Source organism: Salarias fasciatus, chromosome 19 (assembly GCF_902148845.1).
Source record: "Salarias fasciatus chromosome 19, fSalaFa1.1, whole genome shotgun sequence".
NCBI lineage: Eukaryota > Metazoa > Chordata > Actinopteri > Blenniiformes > Blenniidae > Salarias > Salarias fasciatus.
This window is the reverse complement of record NC_043763.1, coordinates 23,646,810-23,660,739: the sequence shown is the minus strand read 5'-3', so window position 1 is coordinate 23,660,739 and position 13,930 is coordinate 23,646,810. Positions and strand designations below refer to the sequence as shown.

The 13,930-nt window shown below is 41.6% G+C and overlaps 1 protein-coding gene across 2 annotated transcripts in view; it reads left to right on the top strand.

Annotated features, from left to right (window-relative positions):
- The first annotated feature begins 331 nt into the window (after positions 1–331).
- arhgap5 (Rho GTPase activating protein 5) overlaps positions 332–13,930 on the top strand; it is a 58,669-nt gene continuing 45,070 nt past the window's right edge. The window contains exon 1 of one of the 2 annotated variants that reach the window (XM_030116485.1): positions 332–561. The gene's annotated coding sequence lies outside the window, so the exon portion shown is untranslated. Of the gene's footprint in view, positions 594–13,930 lie in introns of both variants that reach the window. The other variant, XM_030116484.1, reaches the window with a different exon arrangement.

Genomic DNA, 13,930 nt, shown 5'->3' with positions numbered 1-13,930 from the left:
TTTTCCTTTTATTTAAAAAATAAAAATACATTTGTACAGACTTTGTGTATTTTTAAATAAATAGTTTGTGTTTAACATTGTAAATTTATTCATTTCGGAACTCAAAAGTTGAATAAAAGTCACATTTTGCATTAAATCTGGTGTGTTGATTAAAAAATTAGTTTACATGTAAATGTGGGACATTTGGGGGAGAGAGTGAGAGAGAGAGAGAGAGAGAGAGAGAGAGAGAGAGAGAGAGAGAGAGAGAGAGAGAGAGAGAGAGAGAGAGAGAGAGAGAGAGAGTGTCGCCATTACTGTCTCTCTTCTCTCGCCGGAGGAGGAGGAGGAGGAGGAGGGACTCGGACTCGGGAGCTCGGCTCGGCTCACTGAGGCAGGTTTCGCCTTTCAGCACACACCAGCCAGCGGCTCCAAACTCCCCTAGAACCCGGGCCAGGCGGCCGTTTGGGACCCCCGCGGACCGCAGCGCTCCCGGACCGCGTCGGAGCGCCGCTCCGGCCACTCGCAGTGGATTTTATCGGGACTTTGTGGATGTGGGAATGCTTTCTCCTCTGCTTTTCCGTGGTATGTGGATCTGGGAGCGACCATGTTATTAGGTGGGTAGGGGAATGCGCTGGGACTTCATTAGCTCAAATATCACTCCTCACCGCAGCGACCCGGGACAAAGAGCCGCGTGCACGGCTCCCTAATCCCGGGTTAACCCGAGGTGGGAATAACGAGGCCGGTTTGGTAAATTTAGCCCAGGTTCTGATTTTTTTTTTTAACCCGATGTGTTTCCCACGACTCTGAAGTCAGATTCCGTTTGGGAGCTGCCCATCCGCCGCTTAAGGGGGGATTTAAGGGAAAACTCATCGTATGAATAGATGGGAAATGACAAGCTTTATTTAAATTTGTAAAACATACATTAACTCACGTTAAGGTTCATGAATCGTGTGTATTCACTTGTTTTACCGTACATTCTTTTCTACGTGTGATGCGTTCAAGTACCTGAGCTGTGGGAAAGTTCCGAGTTGGGCCACTCCCATTTCCCATTTTGAATTACTCATAAGATTACATGAAATGTGTAACATTAAAATATGCAGATACATTCCCCACAATTTATCCAGAACACGGGTTGAACTGTGGCTCTGAAGTCGGATGTACCTTCTACCGGCAGAGTTAAATAGGTTAGCTGGGTTAAAATTCTTTAATTTCAGTGCTGAGTGGTGTCATATGAGCCTCCAGTTTGGGACATTCCCAGTTGGTCAATGCTCATATTTTAAGGATTGATCAGTGGCTCATTCTCACGTTGCGGTGTGAACTATTACTGGTTTCAACATGTTACGTGCTCATTTTTTGATTGTGGAGGTGGAATATCTGAAAGGTACCACCTGGGAAAGTTCTGTTTTCCATTCTGGATTTTGATATGGCTTTAACAGGTTCACGTTTAGATAAATGACAGCTCAAATAATACAACACACAGGTGGAATTATGTTTTTAAATGATAGATGCCACTGCTGTAGGTGTGAGAATATTTGTAGAAGCAAGTTAACTATTTTACCTAAGTGAATTAAGGTCACATGTTTTTTTTTTTTTTTTTTTAATCTATCTATCTTTTTATGGGGTGTAATAACCTGAAATACTATTCCCTACCTCTACATACCAATGCTGAGGTGTCACGCTTCGCTCTCCTCTTGGAGCGAATTCAAATCTGAACTGTTTCACTTTCTCATTGAAAGGTTATCCGTTGCTCAGTGTTGAGTTGAGTTGTTGAGCCGTTCCACTTCCCTGTTTTCCCAACTCTTCCCTGACTGTGGATCTTGGTATTTATTGCATGTTTGTAGATCTACAAAGTCATTTTTTTGTTCAAATCCCATTTCCCGGATTGGACCATTGAAGTGACACCCTGGAGTAGATAGCTGATAGCACGTGTGGGACTTTCCCACCTGGACCAAAGCTGGACTTGTGCAGTCGTAGACCTGTCGTAACATTCCCACTTGTTCACTGCAGATGCTGTCATCAAGCTGGTAGTTCAGGAAGTGAGCAGCGTGTAAAGTTGGAAGCGTTCCCACGGCAACAAGAAAGAAATGGCCAAAGAATCGAATGCATGAAAACCTGCAGAAAGACGTTGTTACGATGTGTGCGAGCCACAAGGGATTTACAAAAAAAAAGCCTGTAGAGTTGATATCTGGAAGCTCTGCGGAAATACTGCGTCTCATGCTAGCTAGCATGCTAAGTAGCCTGGCGTAGTATTTCTATGACGCAGTAGTAACAGTCAGACTCAACATGTAGCTGCACAAATATCAACGTGTTGATGCATGTTTGATGAGCTGACTGGAACTTTCCCACTTTTCCAGTTGGAAATTCCCACTTCAGCAGCGCTCAGTCACATGTATTCTATATTTCCCGTTTATCTTGTCTTTCCAGAGATGGAGGATGGACATCGTTGCTTCACTTCCTTGAATCTAGGTCAGGATGAAGGAGATCCAGTATCTGGTTAATTAGACTCATTTGTTCTGCTGATTACGACATAAATGACTTTTTATTCTCCAAACACAACGAACCAGATTCAAACCTAAACCCCATTTTCCATCTGAGGATTACCTGTCACATCTTCAGCTTCATTAAACAGTCATACCTCGTCAATATTCCCTTAAAAATGCAAAAATTGACATTTTTTTTAGAAGACTCAGTTGGATGTTGTCCTCATGGAGAGCTGAGAGATGATAAATAAACCAGATTGTAATGAAAAACACCATCATGCTTCATGTTGAGTTGTAAAAGAAACAACTTTCCTGGACTCCTTGCATGTAGCTCACATGAGAATCAGTCCAAACTGAGTTAATTAATCCCATCCAATCTTGATTTGGCCACAAATTCATGAGAACTGACTTTTCTATTGAGGAAAACTGTGATCTGAATCTGTGAAAATACAGGAAATGGTGTTTTATTTTAACATGAATGCTTCCTGTTGCATCATTGAAGAGTGGATGAAGATTAGTTTACTTCCGCTTACTGATTCCTAAAATGTCCATCTGTTCAGTTACGATTCCAAAAGACAGAAAACAGCATATTTTTTGCAGTGTTCATGTCACTGTATCAGGTCTAAACCAAAAGCCCCGATTCTCGCTGCACATCTTGATTACTTTATCTGAAATGGACTGTCGATTTCCGTCAATACAGTTTGTTACACTTAAATCTGATTGACAACTTTCTTTTAGGAAGTGGGCGCATCAGCTATTTGCACAAGTAGAACCACACTGAGCTTGGTTTAAGATATGATCTGCCTAATTTAAAAATGTCAGAGGAGCGGGATTATTCCCCGAGAGGTTAAGAAGTGACATTAAGCATGTCCCTCTGCAGCTAAACCGGAATAATATTCCCTGAAGATTAAACTTTGAAGTTTACATTCATTGCAAGTATTAAATCCTTAAAACCAGTACTAGATTAAAGTTAAGTCACTTCTTTGATAAAGTTGTGTCGTTAAGTTTTAGTTAAGAGTTGATAACCGACATGCAGACATTTTTTATTTATTTATTTTTTTTTTAGAAAATGTAGGTAACAGCTATCAGAGCTTGCTAATGCTAATCACAGCTACTGTTGATACAGGCTACGTCAACAGATCTGAATTAGTTCAGGATTATTGACTTTCTAGTAAATAGTTTAGTGAAACAGTAATAGAGATGATGCTCTATTAACTGGATGTTAGAGGGAGGAAGATGCTCTATATAGAGGACGATGCCTCAAATAAACTTACAAACATTTTTTCCAGTTATCTCAGGAAGCCAAACAAAGGAGGCTGTACCCACCCAACACATAAAACCTTTCAAAATAAAAGAACTGGGTGCTTTCACAAGTGTTTTGTTCTTTTATTAAGTCTGTGAATCGAATTTCACCTCGGAGCAATCGAAAACCTGAACTCTAGTGTCCTCTGCAAAGGCAAAGGCAGCATTCAAAGCAGTTTATACGTGAACTAATGGATAAACGAGCCTTTTTATTTCTCTTTAAATGCAGGTGTTATGAAAAACCAGGATATGGTGTGAATGACCAAAGGGGTCTTCCTGTGTGGAAAAATGAGAAAATTGTTTTATAACTGCAGTGATGTGAACACAGCAAACCTTTATTGCAGTGTGACTATTTATATAAAGCGATTTGATTCACGTTAGAGCTGCAGAAAAAAGTTAATTTTTTCCCCCTCATACTTTTCCCTTTAATTTTTCCCTTAATTTTGCCTGCAATAGTCCAATGGGAAGCCCCAATGAGAGGCCAACTTCAGCTCAGACTGCTGCTTAGCTTTAGCACGCATGCTAACTCACTCCGCTCGGCATGCTAGGCTAACGTTAGCTCGTTGGGGGCTCGGCTTGGAAAGGTGGGCTTCGTTTTTCGCCCCCCCTCATTCCGGGCCGGGCCGGGCCGGGCCGGACCGGACCGGACCGTCGCGTCGCTCTCCGCTCCGGGGACGAGCGAGCAGGCTCCGGGTGGGAGCGTCGCGGCTGCCGGTGTTAGCCGCGGAGCATTGACGCATTAAGTTCACGTTACCGTCCAACTCATTAACTCCCCCCCGACTCGGTGTCCCCCTCTCCCCGGCCGAGCCCCCCTTTATCCCCGCAGACTGCGAAGCCTCGCCGCCCTTCCACCGCAGCCCCGTTCCCCGAATCCCACATAAATAGAAACGAAGGAAGATAAACGAGCGTCGAAACGGGTCCGGAGCTTCACGCTGCGATGTTTAATTGTTCCCTGGAAGTTGCTGCTTTGCTGGTTTTTAGCCACATAATCCTGTGGATTAATAATCCAGATTTTTGACATTTTTTCTGCAGTGTTCTGACTTAATTCTGCCCATTCTCAACCTGACTGCCTGTGTGAAGGGTGGAAGATGGACCCCTGAAAAAACCCCTTCAATATTTCATCTTTTATCATCCAAAATTGGACATTTTGTACATTTATCAAATGTCTGCATTCAGATTCCTGGGTGTTAAAAAGTAAGAATATGGCTCTAAATGTTGTACAGTTGTCTGGAAGCATGACATAAAGATTGATTTGCACCTTTGTGGTGGTTTTCTAGCTTTTATCAGGATTTTTATTGATTTTTCTACCGTTTTGTCTCTGCTATTCTTTATTTAGTTCAGTTTGCACTTGGATGAGAACTTTTTGAGACTTTCTCTCCTTCTGTCAAACTTCACGTCACTAGTGGACTTTTCTTTATTTTTTTGCTCTCATCTGATGTTTTTCTTCGGTTTATAGTTATCTGTTTTCACGTTCAGCGTCATTTTGCAGCACTTTAACTCTTGTTTGTTGCACTCCTCTTGTCATAGTTGTGCATCTTTCTGTGATCATTTCTGGATCTTTCACTTAATGTTGTGTTTTCACTGTGATCCCATCGAGCTTTCCGTGGTTGTTTTGTCCTTGAAATCCAGGTTTCCTGGTTGTTTCTGGGTATTTTGTGTCCAGTCATCATCTATTGAACATAGATTTCTCATTTGTTGTACTTCTTTAATATCTATTATGATAGTTTAGTGTTTTGGGACCAGTTTTCATCACTTTCTATTGGTAAATTTCTTGAGTTTTCATGGCCTTTGTGGTGTTCTTGTGTATTTTTTGTTATATTTGGCCTGCTTTCTTGCTGATTTGACTGTTTTTATTTATTTTTTTCCATAGTTTTGGATTTAATTTAGGTTTTTGGACAATCTTTTGGTCTTGGTTGAGTGTGTGAATGAGGTCTTGCTGTTTCTTGTGCATTTCTAGTTAGTTTCTTCTTATTGCCTTTAGTTGTGGTTGTTTTGTGTTTCTGGTTTCTTTCTGTCCTTTTGACAGTGTTTTGTGCCTATTTGTTGTTTCTGTTCAGTTTTTTGTGTTGTGTCTCTACTGAAGATGTTTTATATCTATTTCTTTATATCTTTGAAAGTCATATTTCTCTCTATAAGATACATTTCTGTGTATTTGGGGGAGTTTCATGGCTATTTTGTGAATCAGTGGTTGTGTTCTTGTCAGTTTGACCCATTTATGTTGTTTTACATATCCTGTTTTGTGTGTCTGTTACCAGAACATACCAATTTAATTGAGGGCTTATTCCCCATTTTTTCAAATGATTTCGATCAGTATTTTGATAAAAAGTAACGTTCTAGCAGAGCCAAAGTGACGCTCCGTCCCTTTAAACTTGCACGTTGTTGCTTTCAGGTCAGCAGGTTCGTTCTGCTGCAGCGACTCGCATTCAAGGCAGATTTCACCTTTTCATTGCGTCCGTCCTGCTCCGTTGTCATTGGCTCCCGCAGACCTGCGGGTGTCACGTTTGCCCCGACACAGACTTACACAGATCGTTAAAAGCATCAATTATTACCGGGACTCATCAACGTTTGAAAAACAGCAATTAGGTTCTTTGTTGTTTCCACTCGGCACGCGCCGTCGTCTGCTTTCAGAGCTTTGATGGGACTCCTGAGTTCATCGCTGTCAGAGCCGCGTCAACCTCAACATGCCACAAATGCAAATGTTATCTCCTGCCAGCGTTGCTTTCTCGCACAAAAGCAGCGGGAATTGATGAAGTGAGACGTTTATGCAGCAAATGTCAGATCAGTATGTTTGCAGGGCAAAAAAAACCCTGATAATCTGAACCCTGAATGTTTATTTTTCCTCACATCCACGTACGTCACAGCTGAGCGATACAAACTGTGTGTGTGTGTGTGTGTGTGTGTGTGTGTGTGTGTGTGTGTGTTATCTAGTTTGATCTTAGAGTTTACTGCAGACTGATTACACGCTTTCACCTCCTTAAACGTGTTAAACCTCTCAAACACACATGTTTTTTGAACGTTTTCTGCCACTTCAGTAACAGGTACAGTGTAAAGTTTAGTCCCATTTTTCTCCAGGAAATGTGAGGCACCTTTTTTTTTTCATAGCATACTTGTGTGTAATCTTGTTGCCTGTTAAAAGCCTCCTGGGAAACAGTCACGCAATCAGAATTGATGGAAAATTGTGTAATTTTTGCATTTGAGCAAAGTTTAGTTCACAAATGCATGAATGGAACAAATGTGATGAACGCTGCAGGTTGTGTGTTCGATTACGAGCTGTGTTTTTCTGACACAATCCCACATTCCAGCTCATTTAAAGTCTCTTTCTCCACCTTACAGGTCCTCTTTCTGTCTATGTATCAGAAATGGGTTTCTAGTGTTGCAGTCAAGACGGGAATTGATAAGACTTTTAACAATTCCGATTTCATTTTGATTTTCTTATCGAATCTCATTTGGAAAAGTGCTTGAGGAGGCATTTCTGTAATGCTAACAGTAATAGCAGCTTTTACAATGAGGCAGTTAGGACGTGCTGATTGTGCTGCTGAGTTGAGATTCACTCCAGGTGGATGGAAAAAGCAACATTCACTGAAAGTTATGTCATGCTGTGTGTGTGCACGTTTTTGCACCTTGGTCGCATTTCCCTTGATGAAATATCCACTATGCAAGTAACGTAACCAAACTTTGAAATGTTTGTGCTGCTTTGGTGGCACTTTTCCTGCCGGCTGCGCTGGTGAATGATGCCGCCATGCACGTTGGGAAACTTGTGTGGTTGAAGTAATTTTGGAATCATGCTGGAATCGATTAGAGAATAAACAAAGACCATGAATGAACAAAGACCAAGACCAGAGCTCCCCATGAGCAAGACAACCAAGACTTTCGGAGTTCGGGACTGAGTGAAGACCAAGACCGGAGCATGCTGAGACCGGGCCAAAACCAAGACCTTGAAAATAGACTTTTCTGGAGTCCTGCAGCAGGAGTCTCCACATATGCAGATGATGGTCTGGTGAATGTTGATGAATGGACACTGTGCTGGAGAAGAGCTGTGAAACTCTGAAGAGCACAAACACTCTGAATCTTCTTTAGTTCTTGTCGGTGGGCTCGCAAGTGCAGATTTACTTTATACGACCGTAGTACTCTTGTGCAGAACTCCTGTAAAGAAGCCCCAGGCTCTTGGAATTCAAACGTCCTTGCTTGGAGAACACCATCATGGACATCCTACAGGACTTGTTCCCAACCTGAGTTCTGGGACTCCTTTTGTGGCACGAAGGGGGAAATTGAATCATGTTACGGGGGCTTCAGACGTTCATCCTCCTTCCCAGAGAGTCACATTGTCTCCAACACCAGCTTATATGAGACTGAAGGCTTCTGATTTAGTGTAAATAACTAACTGAATGTCTGTAAATTGGGTTTGTTGCATCAGTGTGCTGGTTGTTCGTTTCTTCCACCTGAAAAAGTAAAACAGTTGAAGTTATTTTGATTGATGTCTTGTCCACCTGAACCTGCACTGCTCTGGAACCTGAAACTTTTTTAAATCTGTGAGACCACTTTTGTTTTTTGGGTCGATTTGTGGTAATTTTGCAAAGTTTTTTTTTTTTTGCTTGTTTGTGGTAGTTCTGTGGCCATTTTGCTCACAGTTGTAGGTATTTTTCTTTTCATCCAGTTTTAATGATGTTTCATGTCTTTTGATAGCTGAGTCAGCGTTTACTGTAGTTCTTGGGCTCATTTCACACTTCATTTGTGTTTTGTGATTTTTTTTCTGGTTACTTTTCGTTCGTTAGATATTTCTCTTGGTCATGCTGTAGTTGTGCCGTTTGTTCACATTTTAAGCCGTTTTGATGGTTTTGCCACAGTTTCTCAGATAATTTGCCTCTTTTTTTGTGGTTGTTTAGTCTTTTCCATCATGTTTTGATTGCATTTGATTCCTTGTAGTTATTTTTGTTTCATCTGTGGTTGTTTTGCATTTTTATGGGATTGCCTTTATTTTTTTTTTTATCTCAGATTAGTTAGTTTAATTATATGTTTTGTGGTTGTTTCTAACTTTTTTTTAATCTTTTCCTGTGTCTTTGTGGTTGTGGTGTGTATTTGTTTATGGTGTTTTTTAATTTCTCAATCGTAATTTGGCAGCTTATTACAGCTTTTTTGTATCAATTAGTTTTAAATTTTAGTATTTTTGGTGGTGTTGTGTCTCTTTCAGTGTAAGAGTGGTCGTTTTCTGCCTTTTTGTGGTAATATTGTGCATCGTTTGTGCTTCGCTTTAGTTATATTGGAGATATTGTGGTTATTTGAATCTTATTTTTATACCTTTGTCAGCCCTAAAGGATCTTATTACGATCTACCCACTATCTTTATAAATAATCCTATGTTGAAACTTGAAGCTGTAACTCAATTTAGCTTTGTAACTTTGGCAGATTTGAATGGAAGAGGTCCCTTCCCTCCTTTCAAGTTGAATTTCTTGACCTTCTGAAAGTCTGATGTGAATGAGGGGTTTATTCCAGAGCGCAGAAACACGTATTGGTATTGGCGTTATGTTAATATTGTTGGTAAAATTCCAGTCCAGCGCTCGACTGTGGTGCAGCGCGGCGGTGACAAACGCTGTGAGTGATGACAGCGAGGATAGCGGCGGACGGCCCATAAACTCGCCCTTACATCATGGACTGGAGGACCAATCAGACGCCGCCTCTTCGGGTCCGGATCCGAGGCTCAGGGGACGTCACCAAGCTGTTCCGTCAACTCGGATTGCATTTCAGCGCTTCTCGAATAAAGGAAATCATCCATCAGCGGCTCGGCGTCTGCTGGAGAGTTCGGACTGAAAGTAATTGAAGCTGCTCCCGACTGACACCAAGGATGTTTTAAGGAGAATAAATGCGCAATAACATGACAGAGAAACGTCTCGGAAAGCTCCACATCTGAGTTTTCACACAGATAAAACAGAATTATTGATTGGAGAGCAGATTGGCGCATGCTGCAGGGTTTTAATCAGATCAGTTGGAGCCATTTCTCTATGATTATTCCCTGCATGTACACCGTTTTTCATGAGGGTTTTTACCTTCTTCATCTTTATTTCATCTGTTTGTTTGCATCAGACCCAAATTTTACTCAATCCAGAAACATTTCAACCTTTTAAAATCATGATGCTTGTTTACATGCACACAAACACTCTCTTAATCCGATACCTGGAGTTGTGGGATTTTTAAAGTGATCTTATCATGTAAGAGCGGAAATCAGAACTAAGTTGTTGGTGTATGCATGCAAATTTTAAATTTGAATCGTTCATTTGTTGATGTATTTCCTCTCTTTTGCATCTGCACTTGGCAGAATATAGAAAACAGAGGAGTTGTAGTCGAGGGATATAAGCTGTTAAAAGTGTTATTAATCGGGTTTCTGTTTGTAGATTTGGACATGAGGTTTGACTTTATTCCCTCTCCTGTATGTTTAGCAAACGTGAGTTTTCTGAACGCCTCCCGTGTCGACACACAGACGGTAATGACAGTGAGACAGAGCCGGGATGCTCAGCGGAGTGTTTCTCAGAGAGATGGCGTTGGAGCTGTTCTCACTGCGTTCAGCAGGACTGCAGCTCTTAATGATGATGGGTGAAACTTAAAACCCTGTAATACAGTTTTGCCGCTGATAAATGGCAGCGGCTGCTTTTGTTCAAAATGTTTCCGGCGTTGAAGAGAAGGTGAAGTGTTTGAAGTCTGATTTATTCTCCTGAATGGACCGCTCCTTCTTTCTCCTCAGATTTCAGGAGGCAGTTTGTGTTTCTCTATGGAGTTTTTTGATCCCTTTCTCCCGTCGGGAGGAGAATTCATCCTCGCTATAATGAATCAGCAGCTTTCTCCCTGCTGGAGTTTCGTTTTTAGATTCAGTCCGCCGCTATAAAAAGGTTTTATTTTTGAAGAAGTTTCCAGCCAAAGCAGCTTTTTAAAAGGTTTCTGGTCCCTTCCTGGCGGGGTGCAGCAGCGCTGTGTTTCAGGGCTTAACAGCATTTAGTCATCTCTAAAACAGGCCTGCCAAGTGATACCTTAATCCAGGCTGCAGCCGCGCTGTGAATGGAGTAATCACCATGCAGCGCCGCGCACTTTTAGCCGGAGCTGCACAGACGCAGTCCGGGCTCCGCAACAATAACGCCATCACCAATAACACGTCTCCGTCCAGGTGTCCACAGAATGGAGCTGATTGGCCGCTTGTCTCTGGTAAGACACCGGCCTCAAACAAAATGCAGAACAGATGCTGGGATCTGAGTGAAAGTCTCAAACAATGAGGTTTGGATGGGAGTCAGCCGAGGGAACGTACGGCCGCAATCATCGCTGGGTTAGCCCAACAGGGAGTTAATGGAGTTCACATTCTGTGAGTGATGGCTCCAGTAATCCCAGAAGTGAAGATTGAAAGTGTTTTCAGGTTTTGGAGTCACGTGTAGGAAGAGTTCACTGTGATAAATGTTTCTTTTATTAAATGTTTCGTTTTGTTTTGGCTGCTGAAAAGATCTGAAGACATAGAAGCATGGATATTTTCTAATGTTAATGACAAAATACATGAGAAACTCTGCATTTGAATCATTCCAAGGATTCAAACCAGGCACCTTCCTGTGTGACTGCTGCCCATTAATTTGTTTAAAGAATCTCTGGATGAACTCTAAAAATGTACACAGCGCAGATAGCCAAGCTGCTGTTATTCAGGCCCTGTTTACGCGATAACGGTGGTCGCTGAAAATGCAACTTTTTAAAAACCGCTCACTAAATGTACCCTCTCAAAAATGCTCCGACTCTGTGTCCGTTGAAATGGAAATAGCAAAAATTATGCTTATTTCTTGAAATGCCGTATAAATGAATCCTGAATCAAATTTTTCTCATCTTTATATCTCTGGAACAGCTGTAAAAATCTTCAGCTTGCAACAAACATGCGAAGTCTTCAGGTTCCTGTTACATCTTGTGTAACATTCATGTTCCTGGTTATATGAACCATAACCGGATATACATTGGTCAGGAGCCAAGTTATTCTAGTTCTACCCACTTATCTTCTATTTCTATCCCAAAAACAACTGTGAATACGTTTAGTTCAGATAATACAAGTAATGCCAATTGTAACATAATGAAGCTCAAGAGTTTCAGAGATTCATTCAAATATTTTGACTTCTTTGTGCTTCAGTAGTTTTCCTGAGGAGATTCTGATCATGTGGCCAACAGAATTTCAACAGTTGAGCTCATGTCAGTTCCCATGATAGTTTATTAAAGTAATCCCCGGTTATATCAGCAAATGCACTCAGCATAAGATCTGAGTTACTCTGTGTATATTTATATAGTTACCCCATTTCTTTTTTTTATATCACTCTAGCAGCTGTGAACGCTTTTAGTTTGAAAGAACAAATATAGCAAAATGAAGTCTGCACATTTCTGTGGAGTCTATTTAAATCGTATTTCCTGATCTTCAAGTTTCAAATGTTTGTTAAAAGAATCCTTGCTCCCCTTCTTCATATCTCTAGAACAGCTGTGAACACAGACCCTGTTTACACGACGACATTTCAAGAGAAAACGCACTGTCTTTGTGTCTCAGAAACGCTTTGCGTTTACGCGGCAGTAGCCTCTTGGTATTCTCTCCACTGTTTAACAGGAAGTAAAAAAAAAAAAAAATCAGAAGTTAGTTCAGCTGCTTTCCGTCACACACTCTCCGGAGCCATAATTCCCTAGCTGCAGCGGTGCTGCCTGCAGGTTCCTGTGCAGCGCTCATCAGCTTGCTCGCTCGCTCGCTCGCTTGCTCGTCCTCCTCCCTGCATTGCTGCAGCCAGGCGTGGCTGCACACAAAGAGCTGCACGGGAGCTGTTGTAGTGGCGAGCGGTGGCGGCGGGAGCGTTGCGCCCGTCAGACCGGCCCGTCGGCTTTCTCTCCTCCTCTGGGCGTGTTTCCAGCTCGTGTTCAGAGGCGTCCCAACTGTACATCAGGTGGACATTTTGCAGCTCATTTCCCAGACAGTTCTCATCCTTTTCCCACTGATATGCTGGCAGTTGTTCTTATTGAGACTGAATGAAGCGGCGTACTGGCTTCAAGCTGATCACATTTTGGAGTTTTGGGTTTGATACCAGCATCAGAAGGTGTAAATATAAGAAATGGCTCAGGAGGTGTTTGCTTTTAATGAGGATTTAGATTATCTTCAGTTTCATTGATTATGTTTCAAAACTGGTTCCTCGGGGACTTTTTCATATTTATTTTGTTATTGATGCTGTTTTCTGCCTTAATCTGGTTTTTTATTGCTTACATTTTTATGTTAATTCAATTTCTTACAATAATTTACATCTTTTTTATTATCTTAGATGCTGTTAATATTAATTTGTTTTCTTGTTTCATGGGAAACACACTGGACTGCAGACTTTTTGAAGTGTAACAAATTTCTTCTTCTTCACCTCAGTATACGTCCCTGTGGAACACCGCATCATAAATGATCTGTCTTCGAAACATAATACCTATTAGCTTTCCCCTGTTTTGAGATATTTTTTTAATTATTTCTAATTTTGGAAATTAGTTTAAGACTTCTTGAAATGAGCGAACAATTCACTTTAAAAACAGTAGCGGCGACAGTAGCTCAGATGGTAGAGCGGGTCGTCTCATAACTGGAAGGCTTGGCGGTTCGATCCCCGCTCCCGCGGGCGTAAAACTGTCGTCGTGTCCTTGTCGTTGTGTTTCACCCACCTTGCGTAGTGTGAAAGTGAATGGTTGGTGGTGGTCGGAGGGGCCGATGGCGCAGATTGGCAGCCTTGCTTCTGTCAGTCTGCCCCAGGGCAGCTGTGGCTACAATAGTAGCTTACCACTACCCAGTATGGAGAGAATGAATAATGTAATGTAAAGCATCTTTGAGTGTCTTGAAAAGTGCTATATAAAACCAATGCATTATTATTATTATAAAAAGAACCAAAAATCACGATGATAGTTATTTAGCACTTACTTAAAAAAAATGAAGCTGACTTTTAGCTCCAAAATCTCCCATTGAGTGTATTTGTTGTGACAACAGGTGGATGATGGGAGATCTTCCTCTTTGATTAGTGTTTCTTAAAACCCAGACATATTTTTCTTGTACCAGCTTAAGACTGTGGCTGGAGTTTATGTTGCTGCTCAGGTTCTGGCTCCTCTTTGTTATGCTAACGGTGACTCCTGAGCCTGTTTGGGCTGGGCACATTTTTGGATTTA